Raw genomic sequence first — 10,467 nt, 5'->3', positions numbered from 1 at the left:
CGTGCACTTGCACTTAGTGTCCTGTGTTGTGAAACAAGAAAATACAGAAACCTAAATGTGGATGTGTACACGAGAGGGTGATAATTTCCTCTATGATGGACTTTTGCTTTTTAGACACAACTCATTTCAGAATTCTTTTAAGTAATCATCTTTGGATATATTCTTTACACATAGCTTTTTTAAGTGATAAGTGTTTGTCAAGTGAAGGATACCTGGATGCAGGAGCAACTGCACTAAACATCAGTTACATGAAATACACATCCTGCTGGGCTGCTCTGCTAGTGAAGGATGTTAGACATTCTTAGTTTTTGCTGAGTGTAGAATCCCAGGGACGGAGCCTGGTGGGATGCCATCCATGGGGTTGCACAGAGTGACTGAAGTGACTTCAGTGCTTCATTTGGGGGCTTCTCTTGGGCAGAGGAGATTGTTAGAGTATTTTATTAATATTCTTTATCAACCATTCATTTGCATTGACCGATAGTGTTATTTTCATTTGTTTTTGTCCAAACTTCCAGGGCTGTACTTTATCCTGTTCTAAATGCAAGAGGTCTATTGTGTATCAAGCACCAGCCTGGGGTCAGCTGTGCTATGGCATATGTTTCATTCTGAGTGCTCCCTGTTCACACGTGTGTGTTTTCTGTCTGTTTCAGTCGTCACTGTTACGTGCTGTGCTGGGGGAGCTGCCCCCGAGCCAGGGACAGGTCAGTGTGCATGGGAGGATCGCATATGTTTCTCAGCAGCCCTGGGTGTTCTCAGGAACTGTAAGGAGTAATATTTTATTTGGGAAGAAATATGAAAAAGACCGATATGAAGAAGTAATAAAGGCTTGTGCTTTGGGAAAGGTGAGTAAGGACTTTTGAGTAGCATGTACTAGAATTTCAAATGGCAGACTTGGTTTAAACTATCAATAAAGTTTGTTCAAAGTTTTTTTTTTTTTTTTTTAAGTTTGAAAGATCTTCAGTGTTGTTTAATATTTACACCGGTCTTCTGAATAAGTATGCAGGTATATGCTAGTCCTTCAATCTTGATGTCATTAGGACACTCACAGAATGCCTGAAGTTTCATTTACTTTTAACTTATTTTCTTTGTGGACAATTACAAACATTTCTAAAATTAGAGTGTACAGATAATGAACCCTCATGTGCCCACTCCCCAGCTTCAAGCAGGAGCAGCTGGTGGCCAGTCTTGCTGCATCTCCACCCCTGCCCTCTGCCAGCCCCACCGCCGCCCCCCCACCCTCCTGGGTTATTCTGGAGCAGATCCTAGACCTCAGATTAGTTCATCTCTAAAGGTTTCAGCTCAGCTGGTAAAGAGTCTGCCTGCAATGTGGGAGACCTGGGTTTGATCCCTGGATTGGGAAGATCTGCTGGAGATGGAAATGGCTACCCACTACAGTATTCTAGCCTGGAGAATTCCATGGACTCTGTAGTCCATGGGGTCACAAAGAATTGAACACAACAGAGTGACTTTCACTTTCACTTTCAAAGCTTCCCTGGTGGCTCAGACGGTAAAGACCCTGCCTGCAGTTCAGGAGATGTGGGTTCAATTCCTGGGCTTGAAAGATCCCCTGGAGAAGGGAATAATTATCCACTCCAATGTTCTTGCCTGGTGGGCTACAGTCCATTGGGTTGCAAAGAGTCAGACACCACTGAGCGACTAACACACAAATATTTTACTAGTTTTTCTCTAAGAGATAGGAGAGCCTTTGGAAAAACATATTATTTCATCTGAAAAATAACCCAAATTCCTCAATATTATCAACCTTCTAGTTTACATGTTGCTAATCATCTCACTGAGGAGCCTCCTTTACCATTGGTTTGAATCAGACTCCACATGAGGTCTGCCCCCTGCATTGGTTGGTGCCTCCTCGGTCCCTTTCAGTCTCTAGGTTTTTCTCTGCACTTGGTTATGACTGGTATTTTTATTTAAAGAAAATAGAATGCTTTAACATCTCTTCTTAATACTGCATTGTTTCACTGGGGGAGAGATTGTTTTCAGAAAAGACTGCGGTCCACAGAAAATGGCAAGGTGAAACTCTGAAATTTAGATGAAATCAGTGAATGAATGGTGAAAATGAAATTACCTGATAAAATATAATCTGGCAAAAAAGAAAGAAAAATGTAAATACTGATGAATACTGTGTTACTCTCTTGGGTTATGAAAATCTAAATAATAGCATTAAAGGGCTTCTCCTCCCCAGGCCTGTTCAGTGCAGTGTGTTCTTTTGTAGTGTGAGGAAAAGATTGGGGCGGTCTTTCAAAGGTGTGGTGTTGAAGGCTCCAAACTTGCTTTGTGAAACAATAGTAATTTTGCTTGAACAAGGACTTAATATCATAGAATCATAGATTGTATCAGATGAGTAGCATTTTGTGCTGATGTGAACAAAACAGAATTGCTTGTTTAATGCTCTTGTTTCTTTCCCCTGCTGCTGCTGCTGCTAAGTCACTTTAGTCATGTCCGACTCTGTGCGACCCCATAGAAGGCAGCCAACCAGGCTCCTCCATCCCTGGGATTCTCCAGGCAAGAATACTGGAATGGGTTGCCATTTCCTTCTCCAATGCATGCATGCATGCTAAATTGCTTCAGTTGTGTCCCACTCTGTGTGACCCATGGACAGCAGTCCACCAGGCTCCTCTGTCCACAGGATTCTCCAGGCAAGAATACTGGAGTGGGTTGCCACTTCCTGGGTTGTTGTTAATGAGAGGTCTTCTTTTGTGGAAATGATATTGTTACTGAGTCCACTCTTTTCATACTGTGGACTCAGTAACAATATCATGAAGCACAAGCTGGAATCAAGATTCCTGGGAGAAATATCAATAACCTCAGATATGTGGATGACACCACCCTTATAGCAGAAAGTGAAGAGGAACTGAAGAGCCTCCTGATGAAGGTGAAAGAGGAGAGTGAAAGGCTGGCTTAAAACTCAACATTCAAAAAACTAAGGTCATGGCATCCAATCCCAACACTTAATGGCAAATAGATGGGGAAACAATGGAAACAGTGACAGATTTTATTTTCTTGGGCTCAAAAATCACTGAAGATGGTGATGAAGCCATGAAATTAAAAATGCTTGCTCCTTGGAAGAAAAGCTATGACCAACCTAGACAGTGTATTAAAAAGCAGAGACATTACTTTGCTGACAAAGATCCATCTAGTAAAGGCTATGGTTTTACCAGTAGTCATGCATGGATATGAGAGTTGGACCATGAAGAAAGCTGAGTGCCAAGGAATTGATGCTTTTGAACTGTGGTGTTGGAGAAGACTCTTGAGAGTTTCTTGAACTGCAAGGAGATACAACCAGTCCTAAAGGAAAGCAGTCCTGAATATTCATTGGAAGGACTGATGCTGAAGCTGAAGCTCCAATACTGTGGCCATCTGATGCAAAGAGCTGACTCATTGGAAAAGACCCTGATACTGGGAAAGATTGAAGGCAAGAGGAGAAGGAAACAATTGAAGATGAGATGGTTGGATGGCATCAATGACTTGATGGACATGAGTTTGAGCAAGCTCTGGGACTTGGTGATGGACAGCGAAGTCTGGCGTGCTGTAGTCCATAGGTCTCAAAGAGTTGGACATGACTGAGTGACTGAACTGAACTGAGTCCAAGCTCACTCTGCTCACTGCACCGTAGGCCAATAAGTCTGAGATGAGGTGTTGAGACAAGGAAGGGGCTTTATTCAGGAAGCCCCCCGACAGAGAAGATGGCAGGTTCAGTATCAGTATCAGTTCAGTTGCTCAGTTGTGTCTGACTCTTTGACAAAACATGGTCCACTGGAGATGGGAATGGCAAGCCACTTCAGTATTCTTACCCTGAGAATCTCATGAACAGTATGAAAAGGCAAAAAGATAGGACACTGAAAGATGAACTCCCCAGGTCAGTAGGTGCCCAGTATGCTGCTGGATATCAGTGGAGAAATAACTCCAGAAAGAATGAAGAGACAGAGTCAAAGCAAAAACAACATCCAGTTGTGAATATGACTGGTGATGGAAGTAAAGTCCAATGCTGCAGAGAACCATATTGCATAGGAACCTGGAATATTAGGTCCATGAATCAAGACAAATTGGAAGGGGTCAAACAGGAGACATAAAGGTGAACATTGATGTTGTAGGAATCAGTGAACTAAAATGGACTGAAACGGGTGAATTTAACTCAGATGACCATTATATCTACTATTGTGGGCAGGAATCCCTTAGAAGAAATGGAGTAGCCATCATAGTCAACAAAAGAGTCTGAAATGCAGTACTTGGATGCAATCTCAAAAACGACAGAATGATCTCTGTTCATTTCCAAGGCAAACCATTCAATATCATGGTAATCCAAGTCTATGTCCTGACCAGTAACGCTGAAGAAGCTGAAGTTGAATGGTTCTGTGAAGACCTACAAGACCTTCTAGAACTAACATCCAAAAAGACGTCCTTTTCATTATAGGGGACTGGAATGCAAAAGTAGGAAGTCAAGAGACACCTGGAATAATAAGCAAATTTGGTCTTGGAATATGGAATGAAGGGCAAAGGCTAATAGAGTTTTGCCAAGAGAACACACTGGTCATAGCAAACACCCTCTTCCAACAACACAAGAGAAGACTCTACACATGGACATCACCAGATGGTCAACACCGAAATCAGATTTGTTATATTCTTTGCAGCCAAAGATGGAGAAGCTCTATACAGTCAGCAAAAACTAGACTGGGAGCTGACTGTGGCTCAGATCATGAATCCTTATTGCCAAATTCAGACTTAAATTGAAGAAAGTAGGGAAAACCACTAGACCATTCAGGTATGACCTAAATAAATCCCTTATGATTATACAGTGGTAAGTGAGAAATAGATTCAAGGGATTAGATCTGATAGAGTGCCTGAAGAACTATGGACAAAGGTTCATGACATTGTACAGGAGGCAGTGATCAAGACCATCCCAAGAAAAAGAAATGCAAAAAGGCAAAATGATTCTCTGAGGAGGCCTTACAAATAGCTGAGATGGCAGGTTAGCACCTCAAAATAGCCATCTCATCAGGGGCAGGATGTCACGTTCTTCTGTGAATCAGAGATGGTTGGACATGAGGAAACAAAGTAAAAAGATCATTTAATTCTTGTGAATATCTTATAAAGCAGCAAGCCTCATGCTGGGAGATGTTAGTTTCACTTCCTTATAACCCTTCACAGGTGGGCAGCGTCAGGCTATCTCCTTGAGGCAGGCCATTGTGCATGCCTGCCGTAACAAAAGCAGCAAGATAAGGATTAAAGTCACAGAAGCAAATCCAGTATGAGTTCAAAATTAACCCTTCCTGATTACAGTATCAAGGTAGCAGGAATGAGCTGGATTTTTATTAAATGGTGTTTATAATGTGATGATCCAGTGGTTAAAACTCCATGCTCCCAATGCAGGGGGCATAGGTTCGATCTTTGGTCAAAAGCTAAGATCCTACATGCCACAAGGCGCAACCAAAAATTTAAAAACAATTTAAGAGCAATTATATGGACTTCCCTGGTGGCTCAGGTGGTAAAGGATCTGCCTGCAATGTGGGAGACCTGGGTTCAATCCCTGGGTCCAAAAGATCCCTGGAGAAGGGAGTAGAACCACTCCAGTAGTTTTGCCTGAGAATTCCATGTTTCCATCATGTCCAGCTCCTGATGCCCACATCAGACTCCAAAGACCCAGGCCAGGTGTGAGTGTTTCTCTCATGACCTTTCCTTTCTGGTGAAGCTCAGCCTGTCTTTCTGTCCCACATTTGAGCATCTCTGGAGAAGAGCAGCTGTGGGACAGTGGCTACCATTCAGCATTTTCCTCAGGGCCATCGTTCTCCCTGGGGGGCGATGCTCTGCTGCAGCCACATGGCGCGACTGGACCAGTAACGTGCACAGGGTTCTGAGGCTTCCCCACCCTGGACCATCATGCAGCAGATTCTGTGAGAAGGGGCCCTGCAGACTGGGCTGCACAGCGATTCTTCTGTATGTGATGAGACAAATGTTTACAAAGATGGACTGCTCTCCTGTTTGCATGGTCAGGACAGAGAGTTGGGGCCCCTGGTGCCCTTTCTCTCCTTGGCAGGAAGGTGGCCTAGGGCAGAGGAGTAGCGAGAGGGGAGTCCTGGACCCCGCTGTGTCACTCCTGCTCTCACTTTGAACACGTCCTGTTACCTGCCTGAGGTTTCCACAGCAAAATGAGGACACTGGTTCAGCGGTTTTCCAAGAGGTTTTGTTGCTGCTCTGAAATGTCCTCTATGACTGATTAGCAATTAGCAAGGGGTTAGCAAGGTCTTTGCAGCACTTGGGAACCATTTAATGAGTTATGAGAGCCTCTACTTATTTCCTTTTGGAATCCATGTGTCAGTGGAATGAACATAAGATGGTCACAGCTAGTAGAGGTGTCTAGAGTTGTTTTGGGCTTCCTTGGTGGCTCAGTGGTAATCTGCTTGCAATGCAGGATCCCTGGGTCGGGAAGATCCCCTGAAGGAGGGCATGGCAACCTACTCTAGGACTCTTGCCTGAAGAATTCCATGGACAGAGGAGCCCTGGAAGGTCACAGTCCATGTGATCGCAGAGTCAGACATAGAAGCGACTAAAGCCGCAGCAGCGGCAGTAGAGTTATCTTTGCCTGAAGATACAGAGACCGCACGTGTAGTAGAAAAGGTTTGACCTTTAGAGAAAATAGTCCCAGATAGTAACTCCAGGTGTTTGTCTCAGTTTCTTCTCTTACTACATGGTGGAGGGGTGGGATTACCCTACAAGGCTACAAGGCCACGCCTGTGCAATGCAAACAAGTCAGGGTTTCAGTTAATGGTAGCAACTGTTACTAACACAGCCTTTTTCTCTTCATTCCATCGATACTTAAATGCATATAAATATTTATAAAGATTTCTCCTTACAGTTCTCCCTGTGCTCACATCTGCCTAATCTTGGAGGAAAAAAATAGTTTAAAAAAGCAAAATTTTTGTATGACATATCTTAATAAATAGATGTATTCAACTAGATCTAACTTGAAGTAAACCTTTAAGCTTATTGAGCTGAAAAATTTTCTGTAATAAAAATAGGGAGATATGAAGTAATCACACTGGGAATATAAATTCAGGCTGATGAGATAACTCCAAGGTCCAGGAGTCAGCAGGCTCAGGGATTGAGTCTCAGTTTCTCTATTTACTAGGAGTGTGATCAGTCACCAATAGCAAGCTATCAATTCCTGTCCTTTTTCCATTTATGGAGGGGTTTTCCTACACTTTAGATTCTACCAGCATCCTTGAGGTTAGTGACTCTTGTTTTCTGCAGCACATTCTGTAGAACAGGAAAGTGAGACTTAGGAGATCCAAGAACTTGTTTATCATGGAGACCCCCGGTGTGCCACTTGCTTCCTCCCCAAATTTGCTAAAGTAGAGACAAAGAAATGAGTGCTGCTTTGTCTATGCCAGGATCTATCCAGTGATAATTACAGGCAGTCTAAAATTTCTAATATCATAACTGTGTAACCTTAAACTTTATTGTTATTTTGTGGTTTTGGGAATGTTCTTGTCATCTTTTTTTATTTCCCCAGGTACTCTCGGGAAAATAAACAGATTTGTCTATTTATTTCTTTAAATAGTATTCAGATAAAAGTTATGATAGATTCCCATATTCTCAAATCAAAGCTTCACATCCTTCTTAGCTTTGAGTGTTTTCTGCTTCCACTGAGCAAGCGTCTACTTGGTTTAGCTGATCTGCCGCGTGTTCCTTGAGTACACTGTTTCCCTTTAGTTTTTCCCTGCCCAGCCTGCTTTTTTTTTTTTCCTCCCTTTTCCTTGTATAGTTCTTGTCTGTCACTCTATGACTGGTCTTAAGCATCACTGTGAAGACTCCAGTCAGGTCTTATTCCTTCAGTGGAAGTGGGAAGCTGACATCATGTTCAGCAAAATTGGAAATTTAAGACACACTCATTCCCTGATGAAACTAGTCCTGTGCCTTCACCACCCTGGCCACTAGCTCTCATACCTGTGTCTCTAGCACAGACCTTCACACTTGCATGTCCAGCTGCCACCGTGATATCACCATGATATCATCTCACCTTGTCCACAAAGTGAAGTCTCCTAAACCGAACATCTACCATCTTCCCCAACTCAGTAAATGGAGACCCTATCCTCCCCCTTCCTCATGTCTCAGACACCACAATCCTCCTCTTCTCTTACAGCCCACTGCCATCCCATCAGGCAGGTCTTACAGACTCCACCTTCCAAGTGTGTCTGGAGTGTGACCCTGTCGCTCCATTCCTGCTGCTCCCACTCTGGTCCTGACCACCATCATTTATCCCCTGGATTATTCCAGTTGCCTCCTCACTTGTAGTCACCCTCACCCATTCCCCCTTACTGCCTGTTTTTCCACAAAGCATAGAAGTGATTCTTTAAGAAACCTCAGACCAGGTCAGTCCTCCCTTCTCCCCCTTCCCCTGTTACTGGGAGTAATGCAAGGGCTCCTCCTGCTCTGTCTCTGCCCTCACTCCCTCATTCTTACTCTGCTCTCCTGCCTCCTTGTCCTGAATGCCTTGGGCATCTCCCCATGTCCCCTGCACTCGCCCATCCCTCTGTGCTGCAGCAGCCTCTCCAGGTCTGCCTGAGTCCCTCCTCCTCCCCAGATCTGCTCATACCCTCTCTGAGCAGAGCCCTCACACCCAGTGTGGACTCACTTCCCTCCTTTACTCTCCATCTCCCTGAGCCAGCTTGCTTTTCCTTTCTGTCCTCAGTACTTGCACTCAGGTTAATTTCTTATTCATCCATCCCCCACTATGGAAAGAAACTCTAGGACTTTGTTTCCTTTCTGACTGAATTCATCATGCCCTGAATAATGCCTGGTGTAAAGGTCGATCTTCAATAAATAGTGTGAAAATAGTCAAATGCATAAATGCTGTGAAAAACTATTAGAATGAAAACAAATGAAAAACCGAAGAGTGTTTTTTTTTTGTTGTTGTTGTTCAAGGCTATAGTTTAGTCACTATGAAACATTCCCATTGCCCTTCATCAAATACTTGTATGAAGAACTGGTACTAAAGGATTAGGAGGATGGGAATTCCTCTGGTGGTTCAGTGGTTAGGGCTCCATGCTTTCATGGCTGAGATTGTGGGTTCATTCCCAGGTCAGAGAAGTAAGATCCCACAAGCTACATGGTTTGGCTAAAAGAAAAAAGGATGAGAGGAAAGTGAAAGTTGCTCATTCATGTCTGACTCTTTGCGACTCCATAGACTATATAGTCCATGGAATTCTCCAGGCCAGAATACTGGAGTGGGTAGCCTTTCCCTTCTCCAGGGGATCTTCTCAACCCAGGAATCGAACTGGGGTCTCTTGCATTGCAGGTGGATTCTTTACCAGCTGAGCCACAAGGGAAGCCCAAGAATACTGGAGTGGGTAGGCCTATCCCTTCTCCAGGGGATCTTCTCAACCCAGGAATCAAACTGGGGTCTCCCGATTGCAGGCAGATTCTTAACCAACTGAGCTATGAGAGGAGAACACATTTTAAATTTATTCTCTTTCCCTTTTCTATCTCTACATAGGATTTACAGCTTCTGGAGAATGGAGATCAAACTGTGATAGGAGACAGAGGAACCCCGCTGAGTGAAGGCCAGAAAGCCCGGGTCAGCCTTGCCAGGTAAATGGGGTTTCAGTTGCCATCCTACCCCTCCTCCTCCCATGGCTCCTAGTGGACGTGAGCACACAGACCCAGCTCATTGGGTGGGCCTATATGAAGCAGGGTCTTGGTTCTTTCCATGGATTCCTGGAATGAAACCTGGAGTTGTTGGACACCATCATGATTCAGAGATGAGACCCAGGGACTGTGAAGTGTCCTCTCCTGACATCTATCTATGTTTTCTAGAGCCGTGTATCAGGATGCAGACATTTACCTCCTGGATGATCCATTCAGTGCAGTGGATGCAGGAGTCAGCAGGCACTTGTTCGAACAGTGAGTTTGCTCATGTGTTTTTATCATCTCTGCTTTCCCAAGAACTCTATAGAGATCAGGGAAGAGAGCTCAAGAAAGCCTTTGTGCTTCAGGAGACTCAGGTCACTCTGCCCTCATGCCCCTCCCTCCCTCCTTCCCTCCACAGAAGATCCATCGTAGAGAAATCTTGCATCATGATGAGGTCAAGAAAGGACAATACAGAAGGTGTTCCAGTGTGTGGGAGACCAGTGGGGTCTGTCCTTCAGGGAGTGAGGGATAAATGGCAGATTCCCCCTGCTAATTGCAGTTGATGGATCCAGATCCCAGGAATAAGAAAGATGACATACAATTTTTAAGTCAGAGAAGAGGACTTGGTAACCTGGTACTTGGCTGGCAGTTCTTTTCCACCATCATTTTTTTTCTTTTATTTATTTATATTTTTAATTGAAGGATAATTGCTTTACAGTATTTTGTGGTTTTCTGTCATACATCAACAAGAATCAGCCATAGTTACATCCATGTCCCCTCCCTCCCAAACCTCCCTCCCAGCCTATTTATGCTTTGTCACCGAAC

At 44.0% G+C, this 10,467-nt stretch overlaps 1 long non-coding RNA gene across 1 annotated transcript; it reads left to right on the top strand.

The window, feature by feature from the left end:
* Positions 1-754: 754 nt before the first annotated feature.
* Positions 755-9,909, top strand: LOC108635254. Its single transcript, XR_001917777.1, has 3 exons — positions 755-842; positions 9,509-9,603; positions 9,829-9,909. It is a non-coding gene; the product is annotated as an uncharacterized LOC108635254 (long non-coding RNA).
* The last annotated feature ends 558 nt before the right edge of the window (positions 9,910-10,467 follow it).

This window comes from Capra hircus, unplaced genomic scaffold (assembly GCF_001704415.2).
Source record: "Capra hircus breed San Clemente unplaced genomic scaffold, ASM170441v1, whole genome shotgun sequence".
Lineage (NCBI taxonomy): Eukaryota > Metazoa > Chordata > Mammalia > Artiodactyla > Bovidae > Capra > Capra hircus.
The sequence above is the reverse complement of the archived record's forward strand: the minus strand, read 5'-3'. Positions and strand labels throughout refer to the sequence as shown.